At 39.3% G+C, this 16,026-nt stretch overlaps 1 protein-coding gene across 2 annotated transcripts in view; it reads left to right on the forward strand.

The window, feature by feature from the left end:
• The first annotated feature begins 769 nt into the window (after positions 1–769).
• Positions 770–16,026, forward strand: part of LOC126481153 (protein twisted gastrulation-like) — a 49,009-nt gene continuing 33,752 nt past the window's right edge. The window contains exon 1 of one of the 2 annotated variants that reach the window (XM_050104724.1): positions 770–1,069. The gene's annotated coding sequence lies outside the window, so the exon portion shown is untranslated. Of the gene's footprint in view, positions 1,070–1,930; positions 2,083–16,026 lie in introns of those variants that run through there. The other variant, XM_050104723.1, reaches the window with a different exon arrangement.

Genomic DNA, 16,026 nt, shown 5'->3' on the forward strand with positions numbered 1-16,026 from the left:
TGGTTTGGTGATCATGTATGCAGCTGTTTGCTAAATATTGCTCAATATTTTTGTGAATAAAAACTGTAGTTGCAAGATATATTCACTTGGGATTGTCAGAATACCCCATTTTTAAATAGCTCACTGCAGTGTGCTCTTTTGTGACTCTTGCTCATTATTCTGATAGCTCGTTTCTGCAATCTGAACACATATTTCATATGTTGGGCATTTGCACTCCAGAATGTTATGCCGTAACTTATTATAGAATGTGTGTGTGCAAAGTATATCATTCTGTGGCATGAACTATTGCACACAGTGACTAATATTCGTAAGGCATAACATGCTGTGCTAATTTTTTTCCCAAGCATCCTAATATGTTCATGGTAAATATTATAGCAGAAAATAACTCCATTAGTGTAGTATTGCGTGGTACCATTGTATTAGAAAAGGTTTGATATTCAGAAATTGTAGCAACGGGCAGTTTGATGTTACTAGTGAGCAATCAGTAGCCGTCTTGTATTCCATATTGTTAAAAGATATTCGTTAGCATATCGTTGAGGTACGAATGCTGCTAAAAAATCGATTCAATAACGAACCGTATGGCTCACAGTTCGCCTGTCGTTTCATTTGCCACTGTAGTAATACCGGGATTCTGCTCTGTGGATTTTGTAAACTTAGTTACTTTTTTTTTTTTTTTTTTTTTTGTAAGTCGATAATCAGTCGGGAGTATTAGTGCGGGAGTGATTCGTCTTGTCTCCAGGAATGCATGACGACATATGAACCGAGCGAGAGCCTGTGGGTTCCATAGTGGGGAAGCGTAACTTATATGCGTACCGCGCAAATTCACGTCATTGTGATCAGGAATCGAAACGTGCACATTAATGGAAATTCCAAAACAGTCGAGTGGAGGGGATGTGTTGACAGCTGTTTACCAAATGCCTGTAAGCTTTGGTGCTCGCCCTTACCCGCTGTGTGTGTCACGTTAAAGTATCGGTAAACATTCTCGTCTATACGTCCCCATGAACGACGTCCAAGCTTCTTGGAATAGCAGTTAGGTCCACTCCTCGGTTCTGCTCACAATCTTTCTTGGGTAAGCATCCGTTCAACAATTTAATTATTCGATATTGCTTTCTTGCCACAAGAAAGTAAATTTCTGTGACTTAGAAATATTACTCATCTTCTACTGACTCGAATGATTCACGTTTATAAATTGTATATAGTGTCGCATTCAATACAATGGAATTTCCTTTCGCGTTCCTTTTTTTCCCCTGGAGTCTGTTACGTATTCGCGTTCAGCGAATGCATTTGACCAGTTGTTATCGCACTGGTCTTTAAGAAATTAACTGCCCCAATGGTACAGAAATGAACCGATAATTTGGAATTCATCTTTATCGAACCGTGAAACAAAGAAATGCCGTTTACGATGCTTGAAAACGTAGAAAGATTCATGTGAACCGCAAAAAGGCATAGGACTGCAAAAGGAGAATTATTTAATAGTATTCCTTGAGCTAAGCTTGAGAAAAGGAGATGGAACTGAAAGAACCTACAAGCGACAGTGGTTCGCCTGTGGAAAAAAACTAGTTTTATTGAGGATAAGAAGCATTTCCATTCCACACGGGTGCTGATTAAGAGATATTCGTTGTTCGCAGAATGACTAGATGCATAGCAATGTGCGAATATCGTCTCCAAAGCGAGTACTCGTCAACACCACGACGAACTTCAGACAAATTCGAAATGCACGAGTGTGCGCTCGCTTCGCCTTAATTGTAGATACGGTCAGTGAGGACAGACCATTCTTAATATTTCTAATTGGAAAAAAGCGTCTTACAGAACAACTTCAAGTCCATGCAAGAATATTTCAGATATTTTCCACTTTCCAGTAATTACAGTAATGAACGTGTTTTTTCTTCATGTTGGCAAATGGCAAGTAAAACATTCGAATAATGGACGCCTATTGTCAAACTAGAATGTTGGATGCACTGCAGTACTTGTTGTTTGTTTAATGGTGGCATGTTGAGTGTTTTCAAGTAAAATGAGTGTGTAAACGTTTAGCTGATTTCGACTAACATAAAAAGACTCGGAAGGGGTAGTGCAGAAGTTAAGGCAAGTAAAACGTGTATTAGATACGTCTGTGAAGCCATTTCACTGCAGTACTATACGATTTCTATGATGTAAATGGGCATTCTTAAAAGTAACACACAGCAGCGTATATTACTTTGTAATATTAGGTTTTCCTATTGCTCGTATTTATGAGCAGCTTATAATATCATAAAATTATGATTTAGTTTTTTTCAAAATGTGGTGGGAAATTAAATTTAGGTCTGTGAAAAGTTTGAGGTTGGTATACATTACAAGCAGGGTTCAAGTACATAGCTCGCATCTCTTTAAAATCGTATGTAATAATTTCATTGTTTTCTCGTAAATGTGGCGTACCTGTGATTGGCATATCTTTATTGTACTTTATCGTGTGTTGTGTATCCAATGGGTTCCTTGTTGCTACAGTTGTTTCACATATTTTGGTCCCCATCGCCCCTCAACCAGATTCTACACTTTTTATGTGCATGGTACGATCACGTAATTTTGCTTTTATTTAGTTGCTTGCATACTAAGTTTTTCACCTGCGAGCGCAATCGCTGGGTGCAAGGACTTCAAATGACATTTTGATTTTAGTGTCCAACAAATGCTTTCTTGTATTATGACCTGACCGCCTTGAGTTTAGTCGCCTATTTCATGAGTATACCATAGGTGATTGTGTCGTTAAGATTAAGTTTCTGATGTTTGTTGTTGTTTTCAAACACCAGAAATTAGAATTGTGTGATTTCTGCAGTTTTCCATTTTTTTTTGTTGTAGAGTCCCAGCCGATGTTAAGACAGTTTTATGGTTGTTTTGGTTTCTAAACTTGAAGGGAATACTGTAATGGCTATCTTTGAACTGTGCATGTAACATAACAAAAACAGATAAAAATGATTACTAACAAATAGAAATGGATTCATGCATTAATCACATGACATCTGTTAAACTTGACTCTTATTAAGTCTTACTTACAAGAGTATGGCAATAAATTAAACACATCTAAGTCTATACACTGCAAACCACCATTATGTGTATGGCACCTGGTACATGCCATTGTACTAGTTTGTAGGGTTTCTTCCTGTTCCACTCACAAACAGAGCATGGGAAGAAAGATTGTTTGAATGCTTCTGTGTGTGTGTGTGTGTGTGTGTGTGTGTGTGTGTGTGTGTGTGTGTGTGCAGTAATTATTCTAATCTTATCCTCATAATCCCTTTGTGAGCAAGAAATAGGGGGTTGTAGTACATACCTGTAGTAGTCATTTAAAGCCGATGCCTGAAACTTTCTTAATAGATTTTCTTGGGATATTTTACATAGCCTATATCTTCAAGAGTCTTGAAGCGGAAAGGTCGGGGAAGAAGGCCAGTGTTCACTCTGTCTGCTTGCTGGGGGGTCTCATCCGAGATGTGGAGGGGGCACTGCCGGCGGTGATAGAGAGCACTGGGTGCACCTGACTGCAAATTGTTGCTCATGTTGGCACCAATGACTCCTGCTGTCTGGGTTCAGAGGTCATCCTCAGTTCGTACAGGCGGTTGGCGGAATTGAAGGTGGAAGGCGGGGTTGAATCTGAGCTAACTATTTGTAGTATCATTCCCAGAACCGATCACTGTCCTCTGGTTTGGAGCCGAGGAGAAGGCTTAAACCAGAGGCTCAGACGATTCTGCGGAGATGTGGGGTGCAAATTTCTCGACCTCCGCTATCGGGTGGAGAAATGTAGGGTCCCCCTGAATATGGCAGGCGTGCACTACACGCTGGAAACGGCTAAAAGGTTAGCGGAGTACATGTGGAGTGCACGTGTGGGTTTTTTAGGTTAGAGAATTCCCTCCCTAGGCCCGACAAGACGCCTCCTGAGATGCGGCAAGGTAGGAGTAGGCAAAATGCAACAGGGAATAACAATATTAATGTACTAATAGTAAACTGCAGGAGCATCTATAGAAAGGTCCAGAACTGCTCTCATTAATAAACGGTCATTATGTCCATATAGTACAAGGGACAGAAAGTTGGCTGAAACCATACGTAAACAGTAATGAAATCCTAAACTCAGATCGGAATGTATACCGCAGAGACAGGCTGGACAGTGAAGGGGGAGGCGTGTTTATAGCGATAAGAAGTGCAATAGTATCGAAGGAAATTGACGGAGATCCTAAATGTGAAATAATTTGGGTCAAAGTCACGGTTAAAGCAGGCTCAGACATGGTAATTGGATGTTTCTATAGGCCCCCTGGCTCAGCAGCTGTTGTGGCTGAGCAACTGAAGGATAATTTGGAAAATATTTCGAGTAGATTTCCCCACCATGTTATAGTTCTGGGTGGAGATTTTAATTTGCCGGATATACACTGGGAGACTCAAATGTTTATAACGGGTGGCAGGGACAAAGAATCCAGTGAAACTTTTTTAAGTGCATTATCTGAAAACTACCTTGAGCAGTTAAATAGAGAACTGACTTGTGGCGATAACATATTAGACCTTCTGGTGACAAACAGTCCCGAACTATTTGAAACAGTTAATGCAGAACAGGGAATCAGTGATCATAAAGCAGTTACTGCATCGATGATTTCAGCTGTGAAAAGAAATATTAAAAAAGGTAAGAAGATTTCTCAGTTTAGCAAAAGTGACAAAAAGCAGATTACAGAGTACCTGACGGCTCAACGCAAAAGTTTTGTCCCAAGTACAGATAGTGTTGAGGATCAGTGGACAAAGGTCAAAACCATCGTACAATATGCGTTATGAGTACGTACCAAGCAAGATGATAAGAGATGGAAAAGAGCCACCATGGTACAACAACAGAGTTAGATAACTGCTGCGCAAGCAAAGGGAACTTCACAGCAAACATAAACATAGCCAAAGCCTTGCAGACAAACAAAAATTACGCAAAGCGAAATGTAGTTTGAGGTGGGCTATGCGAGAGGCGTTCAATGAATTCGAAAGTAAAGTTCTATGTACTGACTTGGCAGAAAATCCTAAGAAATTTTGGTATTATGTCAAAGCGGTAGGTGGATCAAAACAAAATGTCCAGACACTCTGTGACCAAAATGGACTGAAACAGAGGATGACAGACTAAAGGCCGAAATACTAAATGTCTGTTTCCAAAGCTGTTTAACAGAGGAAGACTGCACTGTAGTTCCTTCTCTAGATTGTCGCACAGATGACAAAATGGTAGATATCGAAATAGATGACAGAGGGATAGAGAAAGAATTAAAATCGCTCAAAAGAGGAAAGCCCGCTGGACCTGATGGGATACCAGTCCGATTTACACAGAGTACACGAAGGAACTTGCCCCCCTTCTTGCAGCGGTGTACCATAGGTCTCTAGAAGAGCGTAGCGTTCCAAAGGATTGGAAAAGGGCACAGGTCATCCCCGTTTTCAAGAAGGGACGTCGAACAGATGTGCAGAACTATAGACCTATATCTCTAACGTCGACCAGTTGTAGAATTTTGGAACACGTATTATGTTAGAGTATAATGACTTTTCTGGAGACTAGAAATCTACTCTGTAGGAATCAGCATGGGTTTCGAAAAAGACGATCATGTGAAACCCAGCTCGCACTATTCGTCCACGAGACTGAGTGGGCCATAGACAAGGGTTCCCAGGTAGATGCCGTGTTTCTTGACTTCCGCAAGGCGTTCGATGCAGTTCCCCACAGTCGTTTAAAGAACAAAGTAATAGCATATGGACTATCAGACCAATTATGTGATTGGATTGAAGAGTTCCTAGATAATAGAACGCAGCATGTCATTCCCAATGGAGAGAAGTCTTCCGAAGTAAGAGTGATTTCAGGTGTGCCGCAGGGGAGTGTCGTAGGACCGTTGCTATTCACAATATACATAAATGACCTTGTGGATGACATCGGAAGTTCACTGAGACTTTTTGCGGATGATGCTGTGGTATATCAAGAGGTTGTAACAATTTGACATTGTACTGAAATGCAGGAGGATCTGCAGCGAATTGACGCATGGTGCAGGGAATGGCAATTGAATCTCAACGTAGACAAGTGTAATGTGCTGCGAATGCATAGAAAAATAAATCCCTTTTCATTTAGCTACAAAATAGCAGGTAAGCAACTGGAAGCAGTTAATTCCATAAGTTATCTGGAAGTACGCATTAGGAGTGATTTAAAATGGAATGATCATATAAAGTTGATTGTTGGTAAAGCAGATGCCAGACTGAGATTCATTGGAAGAATCCTAAGGAAATGCAATCTGAAAACAAAGGAAGTAGGTTACAGTACGCTTGTTCGCCCACTGCTTGAATACTGCTCAGCAGTGTGGGGTCTGTACCAGACAGGGTTGATAGAAGAGATGGAGAAGATCCAATGGAAAGCAGCACGCATCGTTACAGGATCATTTAGTAATTGTGAGAGTGTTATGGGGATGATAGATAAACTCCAGTGGAGGACTCTGCAGGAGAGACGCTTAGTAGCTCAGTGCGGGCTTTTGTTGAAGTTTCGAGAACATACCTTCACCGAAGAGTCAAGCAGTATATTGCTCCCTCCTACGTATATCTTGCGAAGAGACTATGAGGATAAAATCAGAGAGATTAGAGCCCACACAGAAGCATACCGACAATCCTTCTTTCCACGAACAATACGAGACTGGAATAGAAGGGAGAACCGATGTAGGTACTCAAGGTACCCTCCGCCACATACCGTCAGGTGGCTTGCGGAGTATGGATGTAGATGTAGATGTAGATATCTTTCCGTTCAGTTCCTTCAGTATCTCTGTGACACTTTCCCACCAATTAAACAAACCTGTGACCATACATGCTGCCTTTCTCTATATACATTCAATATCCCCTGATAGTCCCATCTTTTACTGGTCCCACACACTTGAGCAGTATTCTAGAACTGGTTGCATGAGTAATTAGTAAGCAATCTCTTGTTGACTAATCACACTTCCCCAGTATTCTGCCAATAAACCATAGGCTACCACCTACTTTACCCACAACTGAACCTGTGTGATCATTCCGTTTCATATCCCTACAAAGTGCTACACCCAGGTATTTGTATGACTGGCCAATTCTGACATTGACTCATTGATATTACAGTTTTCATTTTGTGAAGTGCAAGACTTTACATTTATGAACATTTAGAGGAAATCATATCACGATCTGACTGAATATTTATGCAGCTTCTTTCAGTTAGTACTTCATTATGGATAACTGCATCATTTGAAGAAACCCTGACTTTACTATTAACATTGTCTTCAAGGTCAGTAATATAGAACATGAATAGCAAGAGTCCCAACACATTTCCCTGGGTACAACCGGAGTTAACTTCTACATCTGACAATGACTCTCCATCCAAGATAACATGTTGTGTCCTCCCCACCATTAGTCCAGTCACAAATTTCACTTGCTACGCCATATGATCTCGTATTTTAGATAGTAAACTTAGGTGCGGTACCGAGTCAAATGCTTTTCAGAAATTAAAAAATAGTGCATCTACTTGGTTACCTTGATCCAAAGTATGTCATGTGAGAAAAGTGCAAGTTCGGTTTCACACGATCGTGTTTTCGAAAACCGTGCTGGTTGGCATTGAGGAGGTCATTTTGTTCGAGGTACCTCATGTTCAAGCTTGGAATGTATTCTAAGGTTCTACAACAAATCTATGTCAAGGATATTTGACGGTATTGTTTTCTGGATCACTTCTGCTCCCCTTCTTGTAGGCAGGTGTTAACCGTGCCCTTTTCCAAGAACTGGACACGGTTTTGTGTCTGAGAGGTCTAGGATAGGTTATAGTTAGGAGAGGGGCTAACTCAGTGATCCCATTTGGCCCTGGAGCTTTGTTCAATTTAAATGATCCCAGCTGTTTCTCAATACCACTGATACAGTACTTATTTCATTCATTTTTCCAATTGTACAAGGATTAAATTGGGGCAATTCTCCTGTGTTTTCCTTCAGAAATCAAGTTAAACATTTCAGAGTTGGCTTTGCTTCCCTCAATGTCAGTTCCTGTCTCATTCGCTAGGGACTGGACACTAACTTTGATGCCACTAACAGCCTTTACATATGACATGAATTTCTTTGGGTTCTGTGAAATATCATGTGACAATATTCTGTGTAGTCATTGAAGGCATCACGCATTGTTCTCTTGACAGCCAAACACATTTCATTCAGCATCTCTCTACCTATAGCCCTACTCTTTATTTTGCACCTACTGTGCAGTAATCTCTGTTTCTTTAGAAGTTTCTTTTTAGTGTGTGTATATCATGTAGGTTCCCTCCCATTATGAACTGTTCTACTGGGTTCATATCTATCCAGTGTGTGGTCAACTATTCTTTTAAACTTGAGGCAGAATTTCCTCTGCATGCTCCTGACTTGTGCTGAAAGTTTCAAGTTTCTCATTGAGGTATGACACTAGTGATATTTTTATATACTTTAGTGAACCTATATATCTTTCTGCCTGTTTGTTATTCTTTGTACTTTGGTAATCATTGTTACCCCAACCATGTCATAGTCACTGATACCATTTTTGATGTGGATATCCTCAAAGAGGTCAGGTCTATTTGTTGCCATTAGATCCAATATATTTCCATCATGAGTGTGGTTCCTAACTATCTGCTCTAGGTATTTTTCAGAGAATATATTTAGTAAAGTTTCACAGGCTGTCTTATCACACCCACCACTTACAGACCTGTAATTTCGTCATTGATTGTTGGATAATTAAAGCCTCCAGCAACACAATCACTTAAGTGAGTAGCAGCCTCTGATGTGTAGTGCATATGTGACTTATTTAGAGGGACCCTACAATTCTCAAGCATATGGCGCAAGTCCAGGAAGTTGCAGCCTAGCTTTTCACAGAACCTTTGAGGTATCTTGTTCAGTCCTTCCACTCGACTCAGAAACAGATGGTCACTATCAGTTCAGGGGAAAATAAAGCAAATTATGAGTTTCGTTGAAACTCCATGCACAGGGCTGGTCTTCTCAACCTTCTCCACCATTCACTGGAATGGCCCAAGAATGATATCAGAGCTCAGGCGACAGGCGTAGTTTGTTTCAATGTGTGCCACACTCTCTGGTTGATTGCACCCTGTTCTCGAATGGCTGCTGGAATAGCCTCTTCAACATGCTGAATGAGGCCCCAGGCATACACACTAAGAGCAGCCATTGTCCTTTCCTGTCCTTTGTTGCCATTTCTCTAAAGGGTACCACCATTCACTGTACATTTGGAGCTTAATAGGCCCCTATCCCTTTGCATTTGCCTTCTTCTTACACTGGAAAAAAACATGTTTCCTCAAAACAGGTGAAGTGAGTCAAACTGGCTCAGTTTCAGTTTTAGTGAAAAACAGCACCTGAAACTTGTTGGTTAGGGAATCAGTACAACAGCCTGAGTCCTCCCTGTCTTCCCTAGTCCCCATCCACACTGTAAAAGATGCCTAGATCTACCATTGACACGCCACTCGCAGTCAACTAGATGGGTAATAACAGATCCTCTATTTTCTGTAGAGGAGGTAGGACCCACAGGAGAGGATAATACATGAGGTATCTTTGGTACATGTATCGCAGGTACACGACTCTTGGGAGCTGTCCCAACACACTGATTAGCAGCTGCCAATTGTTTAGCAACAGTCAGGGCAATTTCCAACTGTTTGCAAACATTAACCAACTCATCCTGTGTTTGAGAACAGCATTCACAGTGGGTCTGCATTTTGGCTGGTGCAGTGTATTACAAGGCAGTGGACAAATAACTTCAAATTAAGTCCGCTGATTATCTTTTAATCTGTTGAGCTAAAAGATGCTAATTCCCTATAATAATTGAAGCAAATACACAAAATGAGGTTTCTATTAAGGCTGTACAAAAACCTGTGGTAAAATTTACCAGTTTCCTAAAATCTTTTGATGTTAATTATAGTTGTTAGCTAACTCAAAAGAGAGTTAATTTACGATAAATTCAGATAATATTTAGGGTTACTCCTCTTCAAGGGAAAACTAGATGTAACAGAATATGTTAGTTAGAAAATCTGCTACATTAACTAAATCATGAACACCGATTTGCTACAAATTGTTCATGGATTATGCAAACAACAACAACAGTAGCTACTGAAAATTCTCAAGAATTCACGTTTATTTGCGTTGATCTACAGTGAAATTCAGGGGTGATACATTCTTTGGCAGAACTGCGAAACACAAATACTGATTTGCTACAAAATAAATTATGTATCCAAAACATTCATACTGGTAACCTGCAAAAATATAGTTTCGTAAAATTTTAAAAGAGCACAATTTGGTTTGGCATAGTCCATATCGATTCAGGCAGGCTAGGAAAAAGTCTTACCTTCATAGTCTCGGATGTTATTGAATTTAGCATATGTTAAAATAAAGTAAGGAACTCACATTTTTTTGTTATCTCCAAAAAAAATTCTGCTCCGAGATACAGCCCTCCAAAGATGACACTGGACATACCATTTTGAACATGTGAATTTTAGAAAAAATTTTAAAATGCTGTATCTCTGGACCAGTTCTAGATTTTTTTTTTTATTTTAAAGGTAATTGCTTTGTGATTACAAAGTAATCCTCGATTTGGGCTTATCTGTTAAAGTTCTTTTATTATAGCGTTCTGAATGTTTTTTATAATTTATGGAATTTTTTTTTTCTTTTTCAAAAATGCCAATCTCTCTCTCTCTCTCTCTCTCTCTCTCTCTCTCTCTTTTCCCCCCCCCCCCCCCCCCCCCCTGTTGGTTAGTACCACATAGTTCTGCATTTTGTGAAAAGGAGAGTTTCCACTTTTAGGTTGAACAGGTGATATAAACATTTGAAATTTTTGCCGTACATAAAACCTTTTTTTATTACCACATTATTACATAGCAAGCCCATAAAAATCAAAACCTAGCCTTATTTAACATACTTTTAGTTTTGAAAGATGAGTAAGAGACTCATTTTTCAAGCATTTTAAATGGTTCCAAAATGTATGTGAAAGGTCCAGAGACATCAAGGTTTCAATTTATACAACTTCTGTGCACTCTGTTTTGTAATGAAATTAGCCAGTCAGTGAACTAAAACTGTGTTCCACTGCTTCAGTACCTTCCTTTGATGTAGAGTGATGCCTTCGTGTTGAACCAATAGGAAGTAACACTAATGGCATTGTTGCTGTCCTTCAGCTGGAAACCTTTATCCAGCAGCTGCTCCATGCGGTAGTATAAAGTTCACTACAAGTTTGTTTAACTCATTACTGGTATCTATAATCTCTGCAATCCACCCGTCAGTCATACACACACGGCACAAATACCCCCTTCTCAGGTTGTGAATCTGAATATTATCCTGCTGTTTCTGAGGTATTGGCTGAACAAACGAAATTTCTTCTTTCTTGCTCTTTAAAGAGCTTGCAATGTGAGTTTGCCCATCACTTTGAGTCCAAAAATGTGTTTTCTGAATTCCTTTCACAGGAGTAGTTTGTTTGGGGCATTCTTCTTTTTCTGTTCATGGAATTCTTCGATTTCCTCCTTGGACAAAAGAATGAGGGCTGTGGATGTGTAAGATTTCACGACTCTCGTAAAATCTGCAGCATTCTGAATCACAGCTGTATTTGGTCTGGAAAGATTGTTTCATAGTGTGGTGCTTCAGCAGGCCTCCTACACCAACACAAGGCCCCTTCCTGTGAACAGCAGCACTGTATACCCAGTCAGTTGGCACAAGTGACTTACTCAATTCAAACAGCTGGTAACAGTTTTTAAAATGACTAGGAGCAACATCAGAAATAATGATGATCTTCTCTGCTCCTCTTTGCAGTTGAAGAATTTTGCGCATTGCTAGCAAAGCATGAGCTGAGACATGTCCTGTGTCATCAATGCAGCACTTGTGGTCTTGTTTTGAAATATGTCACTCCTATAAAAATTGAAACCTGGTCATTACTCCAATGATATCCTCGTAATTCTTGTGGGAGAAGTACAGACCAGTTCTCAGCATAATCACAGTGAAGCACTAAATATAGTTCTTCAGATCGTACACCCCCTTTCACTTCTGCAATGTGTTGTTGCAATTTCTTTCGATGCTGGTGTGTTATTGCTTTCACGGACCATTTACCAAGTTCATCAATGAAGCTGTCAAAGGCAACAGTTTTCTTAATTAGTTTATTTTTCTCCCATCTTGAATATGTAATTTCTGCAGAGTTGTCTGCTATGTCTTCCAGGCCGAGTGTCAGTAAGGACACTCCTCCCTTTCCAGGGCAGTCACAACATTCTAGAAACAAACAAGTCTCTCGTCTAACGGCACAGACTACTAATGACTTCACACGCCCAACCAAGGTGTCATATGTCACTTGCTCCAGTAAGTGCTTCAAAGTTACCACACAAAGTTCAAAATTAGTGCAGTACGCACAGACATATCTACGTGGGTGTGGAACTACCTATTTAGGTTATAGTACATAAAATTTTGATCTTCCAATGTGTGAAGTTGTATAGTTGCTCTTATAAATTGCAAAAGTTTCTTTAATACTTGGAGTCATGTACCTCTTCACTTTCACAACTTTTTGGCCTTCAACTGTTACAGTTCTAGTGTCTTTTTTGTTGGCACTCTGGCGAAAAAAGTACCATTTATCTTCGAAATAAAATGACTGCACTATTTGAACTTGGAGCTGCTTCTACAGGATGGCCATAATAGGGATCTGGTCTTTTTTGGACTCCTTTTACAGACCTCACATTTCTTGATTTGTCTACCATGTACTTTGATACTGACGGAAATTGGTTCAAAATTTTCTTTGAAAAGTCTCTGGAATTATAATTAAAACTTGCACCTTTTCACTGTAGGATATGCAATATTCAAAATTGATATCCGTGAAAAATTGCTGGCTAGAGGTGCAAGAGTTCTTTGGTTCATTTTCTGCTGAAGATTGAATTTCTACTTTGAAGAGTGTGGACAGTTTTGCTGTAGTCTATTCATACATAGCTTTAGTAATTTTTCTGCACTTTCTTAACACACAGAGCTTACGACTCAACTTCGCTGATCATGGTTTCTTAACAGGACTAACACCTACCTCTGTAGTTGGCTGATTCAGGATAGCCAATTCTACCTCTATTGATGCAAAATCTGCCTCATCTGCACCGTGGGAGGCTTGTTCAGATACTATCGTTATTCTGTCAAAACATTTAGAACACCAAAAGTCGTCAGTGGAAACCTCTTCACTTTGAAACAGAGTCTTCAAATGAGAACACGTATTCCCAACCTGAAAATATAATTCTTTTTTGGATATGCAAATAGTCAGCACACTTCACTCTCCTGTGGTCCCAGCCAGAAGACATGTCAAACAGTCCTTTTCACAAAACACACTGCAAATGTGTCAACTGGCAAATTCGTCACGAAAACACAGAACTCACTGGATGGTCTCAGATTTCTTAGAAGCCTCTTCAGTAAACAAATTTTCACTGAACAACTACAGTACAGAAACCTGCAATGAACAACCACGATAAAGAAACTGACAAGAAACTACAACAGAGTGTAAGAAAGACCTGCAACAATGAAAGTGAAAGAAATAACTGCAACAAAGAAAGTGATAAGAAAGAACTACAACAAAGACGGTAGAAATAAACATTGTAACAAAGAAATTAGTAAGAAACAACTTCAGTAAAGACATAATTACCCTTGGGAAAAAAAAGAAAGAAAGAAAATAAATATGTCCAACTTAAAAGTGGAAACTTGCCTCTTCAGGGAATGTAGAACTATATGGTACTAATCAACAGAAAAAAAATCGAAATTTTATGGATTGACATTTTTGAAAAAAAATTTTCCATAATATAAGAAGTTCAAATCCAAATGGGGGATTGCTTTGTAATCATAAAGCAATCATCTTTAAAAAAAAAAAAAAAACACCAACAAAATATCTAGAACTGTTCCAGAGATACAGAATTTTAAAAAATTTTCCAAAATTCGCATCTTAAATATGGTGTTTGCAGCATCTTTGGAGGCCTGTATCACATGGCAGGAATTTTTTGGAGAAAACAAAAAAATATATATTTATTACTTACTCCTGGATTTTAATATATGCTAAATTCAATAGCATCTGATACTGTGAAGGTAACCCCGCTGCCTGAAGTGATACAGATTATGCCGTTTAAGCCTACAATTGACGACAGTAGTAAGTTTATCGCAGCACTCGCAAATGTTTGAAATGTTACAATATATCACAATACAAGTGGGTACTGATACAATCAATGAAAGATTACGCAGAAGCAACACGAATAGTAAAATATGTGAATTTAAAATTGGCATACGATCTTGTGCATGCAGTGTCACACAGTAGGAAATTCCTAAGTCGGCATTTATGTATAAATAAACATGCTTCTTGCACAGATTTTTCTCTTAGCTGATTCTGTGCACACATGATAATCACCACAGGAGGTCTCTCATTAAAATAATGTAATATTACCTCTAGGCTGGTTAATGTCTTCTCTTTTTCCTTCAAAGATGAAGCTAAACATTGGTGTGATTAGATCTACTAGAGCTACCAAATTGTGTGAATGTTGATTGTTCCAAATCCCTTAGACATTTTCTATGGCAATGAGATCAGGCAATTTAAAAGGGCAGTTGAGATGCAGCAAGTTGCATAAGTGTTAATCAGACCAGGAAGGTATGCATGGAGCCCTGCGAATCTTGGAGATGGTAGTGTCCACAGTGTATTCGTCGTAAAGGTGTAGAACAAAGGGAAACACTTGGTCACTAAGAATGTTGAAATAAACATTTTGCTTCATGTCCACAGTAACCTGAATGAGTGGGTCTAAGCCATGGGATGTAAAATAGCTCCAAAACATCACAGAACCACCTCAGACCTAAACTGCACCCTCCAGATACTGCAGGTTAAATGCCTTATTGGGCTAATAGGGTATTTGACACCTTGCATCTTTTAGAAAGGGATAACAAAATAACTTTGAACCACACTACTTGCCGCCAGTAAGGTACTGTCTTGTTCGTGTGGTGTTTGGCCTATTGAAACAGTTTTATGTAGTCTGTAATAAGGTACCAGACTCTAAATTTTCATTGTGGTTCCTTTCACATTGTTTACCAGCAGACTTGTGGAGATGTACTTGCGTTCACTGACAGCAGCAATCCCTATTGAATTTGAAACTGTCATTGCAAGATGTGATATTCATTTCTGGTCATTGTAAGTTAGGACCTTTGACAACCACTAATCTTAGGCCATGTTGCATTCCTGCAAGTGGTACACCTTTCTTTGTAGACACATTAGTCACTCAGCATATTGACATAACAAGGATCTGGGCTACCACTTCACTGTGATGATTTACGTTACTTTCTGGGGAAGGCGTTACCTGACTTTCCTGATACCAGTTGTACACCACATACAGTGCTCCAAAACAATTGGTGCGTTCTTTCAAGCAGTATGATGAATACTTCATCTGGTGAGCTTGCTTACGTCTAGAATGAGGAGGTTTCATTATTATTATGAATGCAATATTTTAACCATCTTAGGTAGCATCATTTAATATAAGAATGGATTAGATTAGCGAAATTGCTATTCCAGTTTGTGGGATTTGAGGCTATATAGTTTTATAGATGCAAAGCAGTTACCTGATGTGTGTTCTGTTGAACTGATCAGATGATTGCAGTTAAGTTCAGAAAAACAGACAAAGTGAACGTCATTACACTTCTGTGTTAAAGAAAAGAAAGAAGGTTTAAGGGCAAGAATTCAGCTTTAGTTTGTTTTCGTGATCAATATCATTATCATAGCCACTGCTGGATAAAGCCACCAGAGTTCTCCCTGTATCAAGAGCTGTAGCAATTCATTTACTGCAAGTTTCCTAAAATTGAGTTGTGAACCTTGCTTAAACTGTCATGAAGCTGCAAACGTTTCCTGCAACTCCATTGTCCTACCGTGACAGGATATCTGGTCACAAATCATAGTCTATCAAATCTGTAGAGTAGAAATATCTCTAGAGACAGCATTGTGTTCTGCACATGTTGTCAGCATTAAGCTGTGATTGTTGTGTGATCTCATGGTACTGTTGTTTATGCTTTTTGCAGGGTTCAAAAATT

This window comes from Schistocerca serialis, chromosome 5 (assembly GCF_023864345.2).
Source record: "Schistocerca serialis cubense isolate TAMUIC-IGC-003099 chromosome 5, iqSchSeri2.2, whole genome shotgun sequence".
Lineage (NCBI taxonomy): Eukaryota > Metazoa > Arthropoda > Insecta > Orthoptera > Acrididae > Schistocerca > Schistocerca serialis.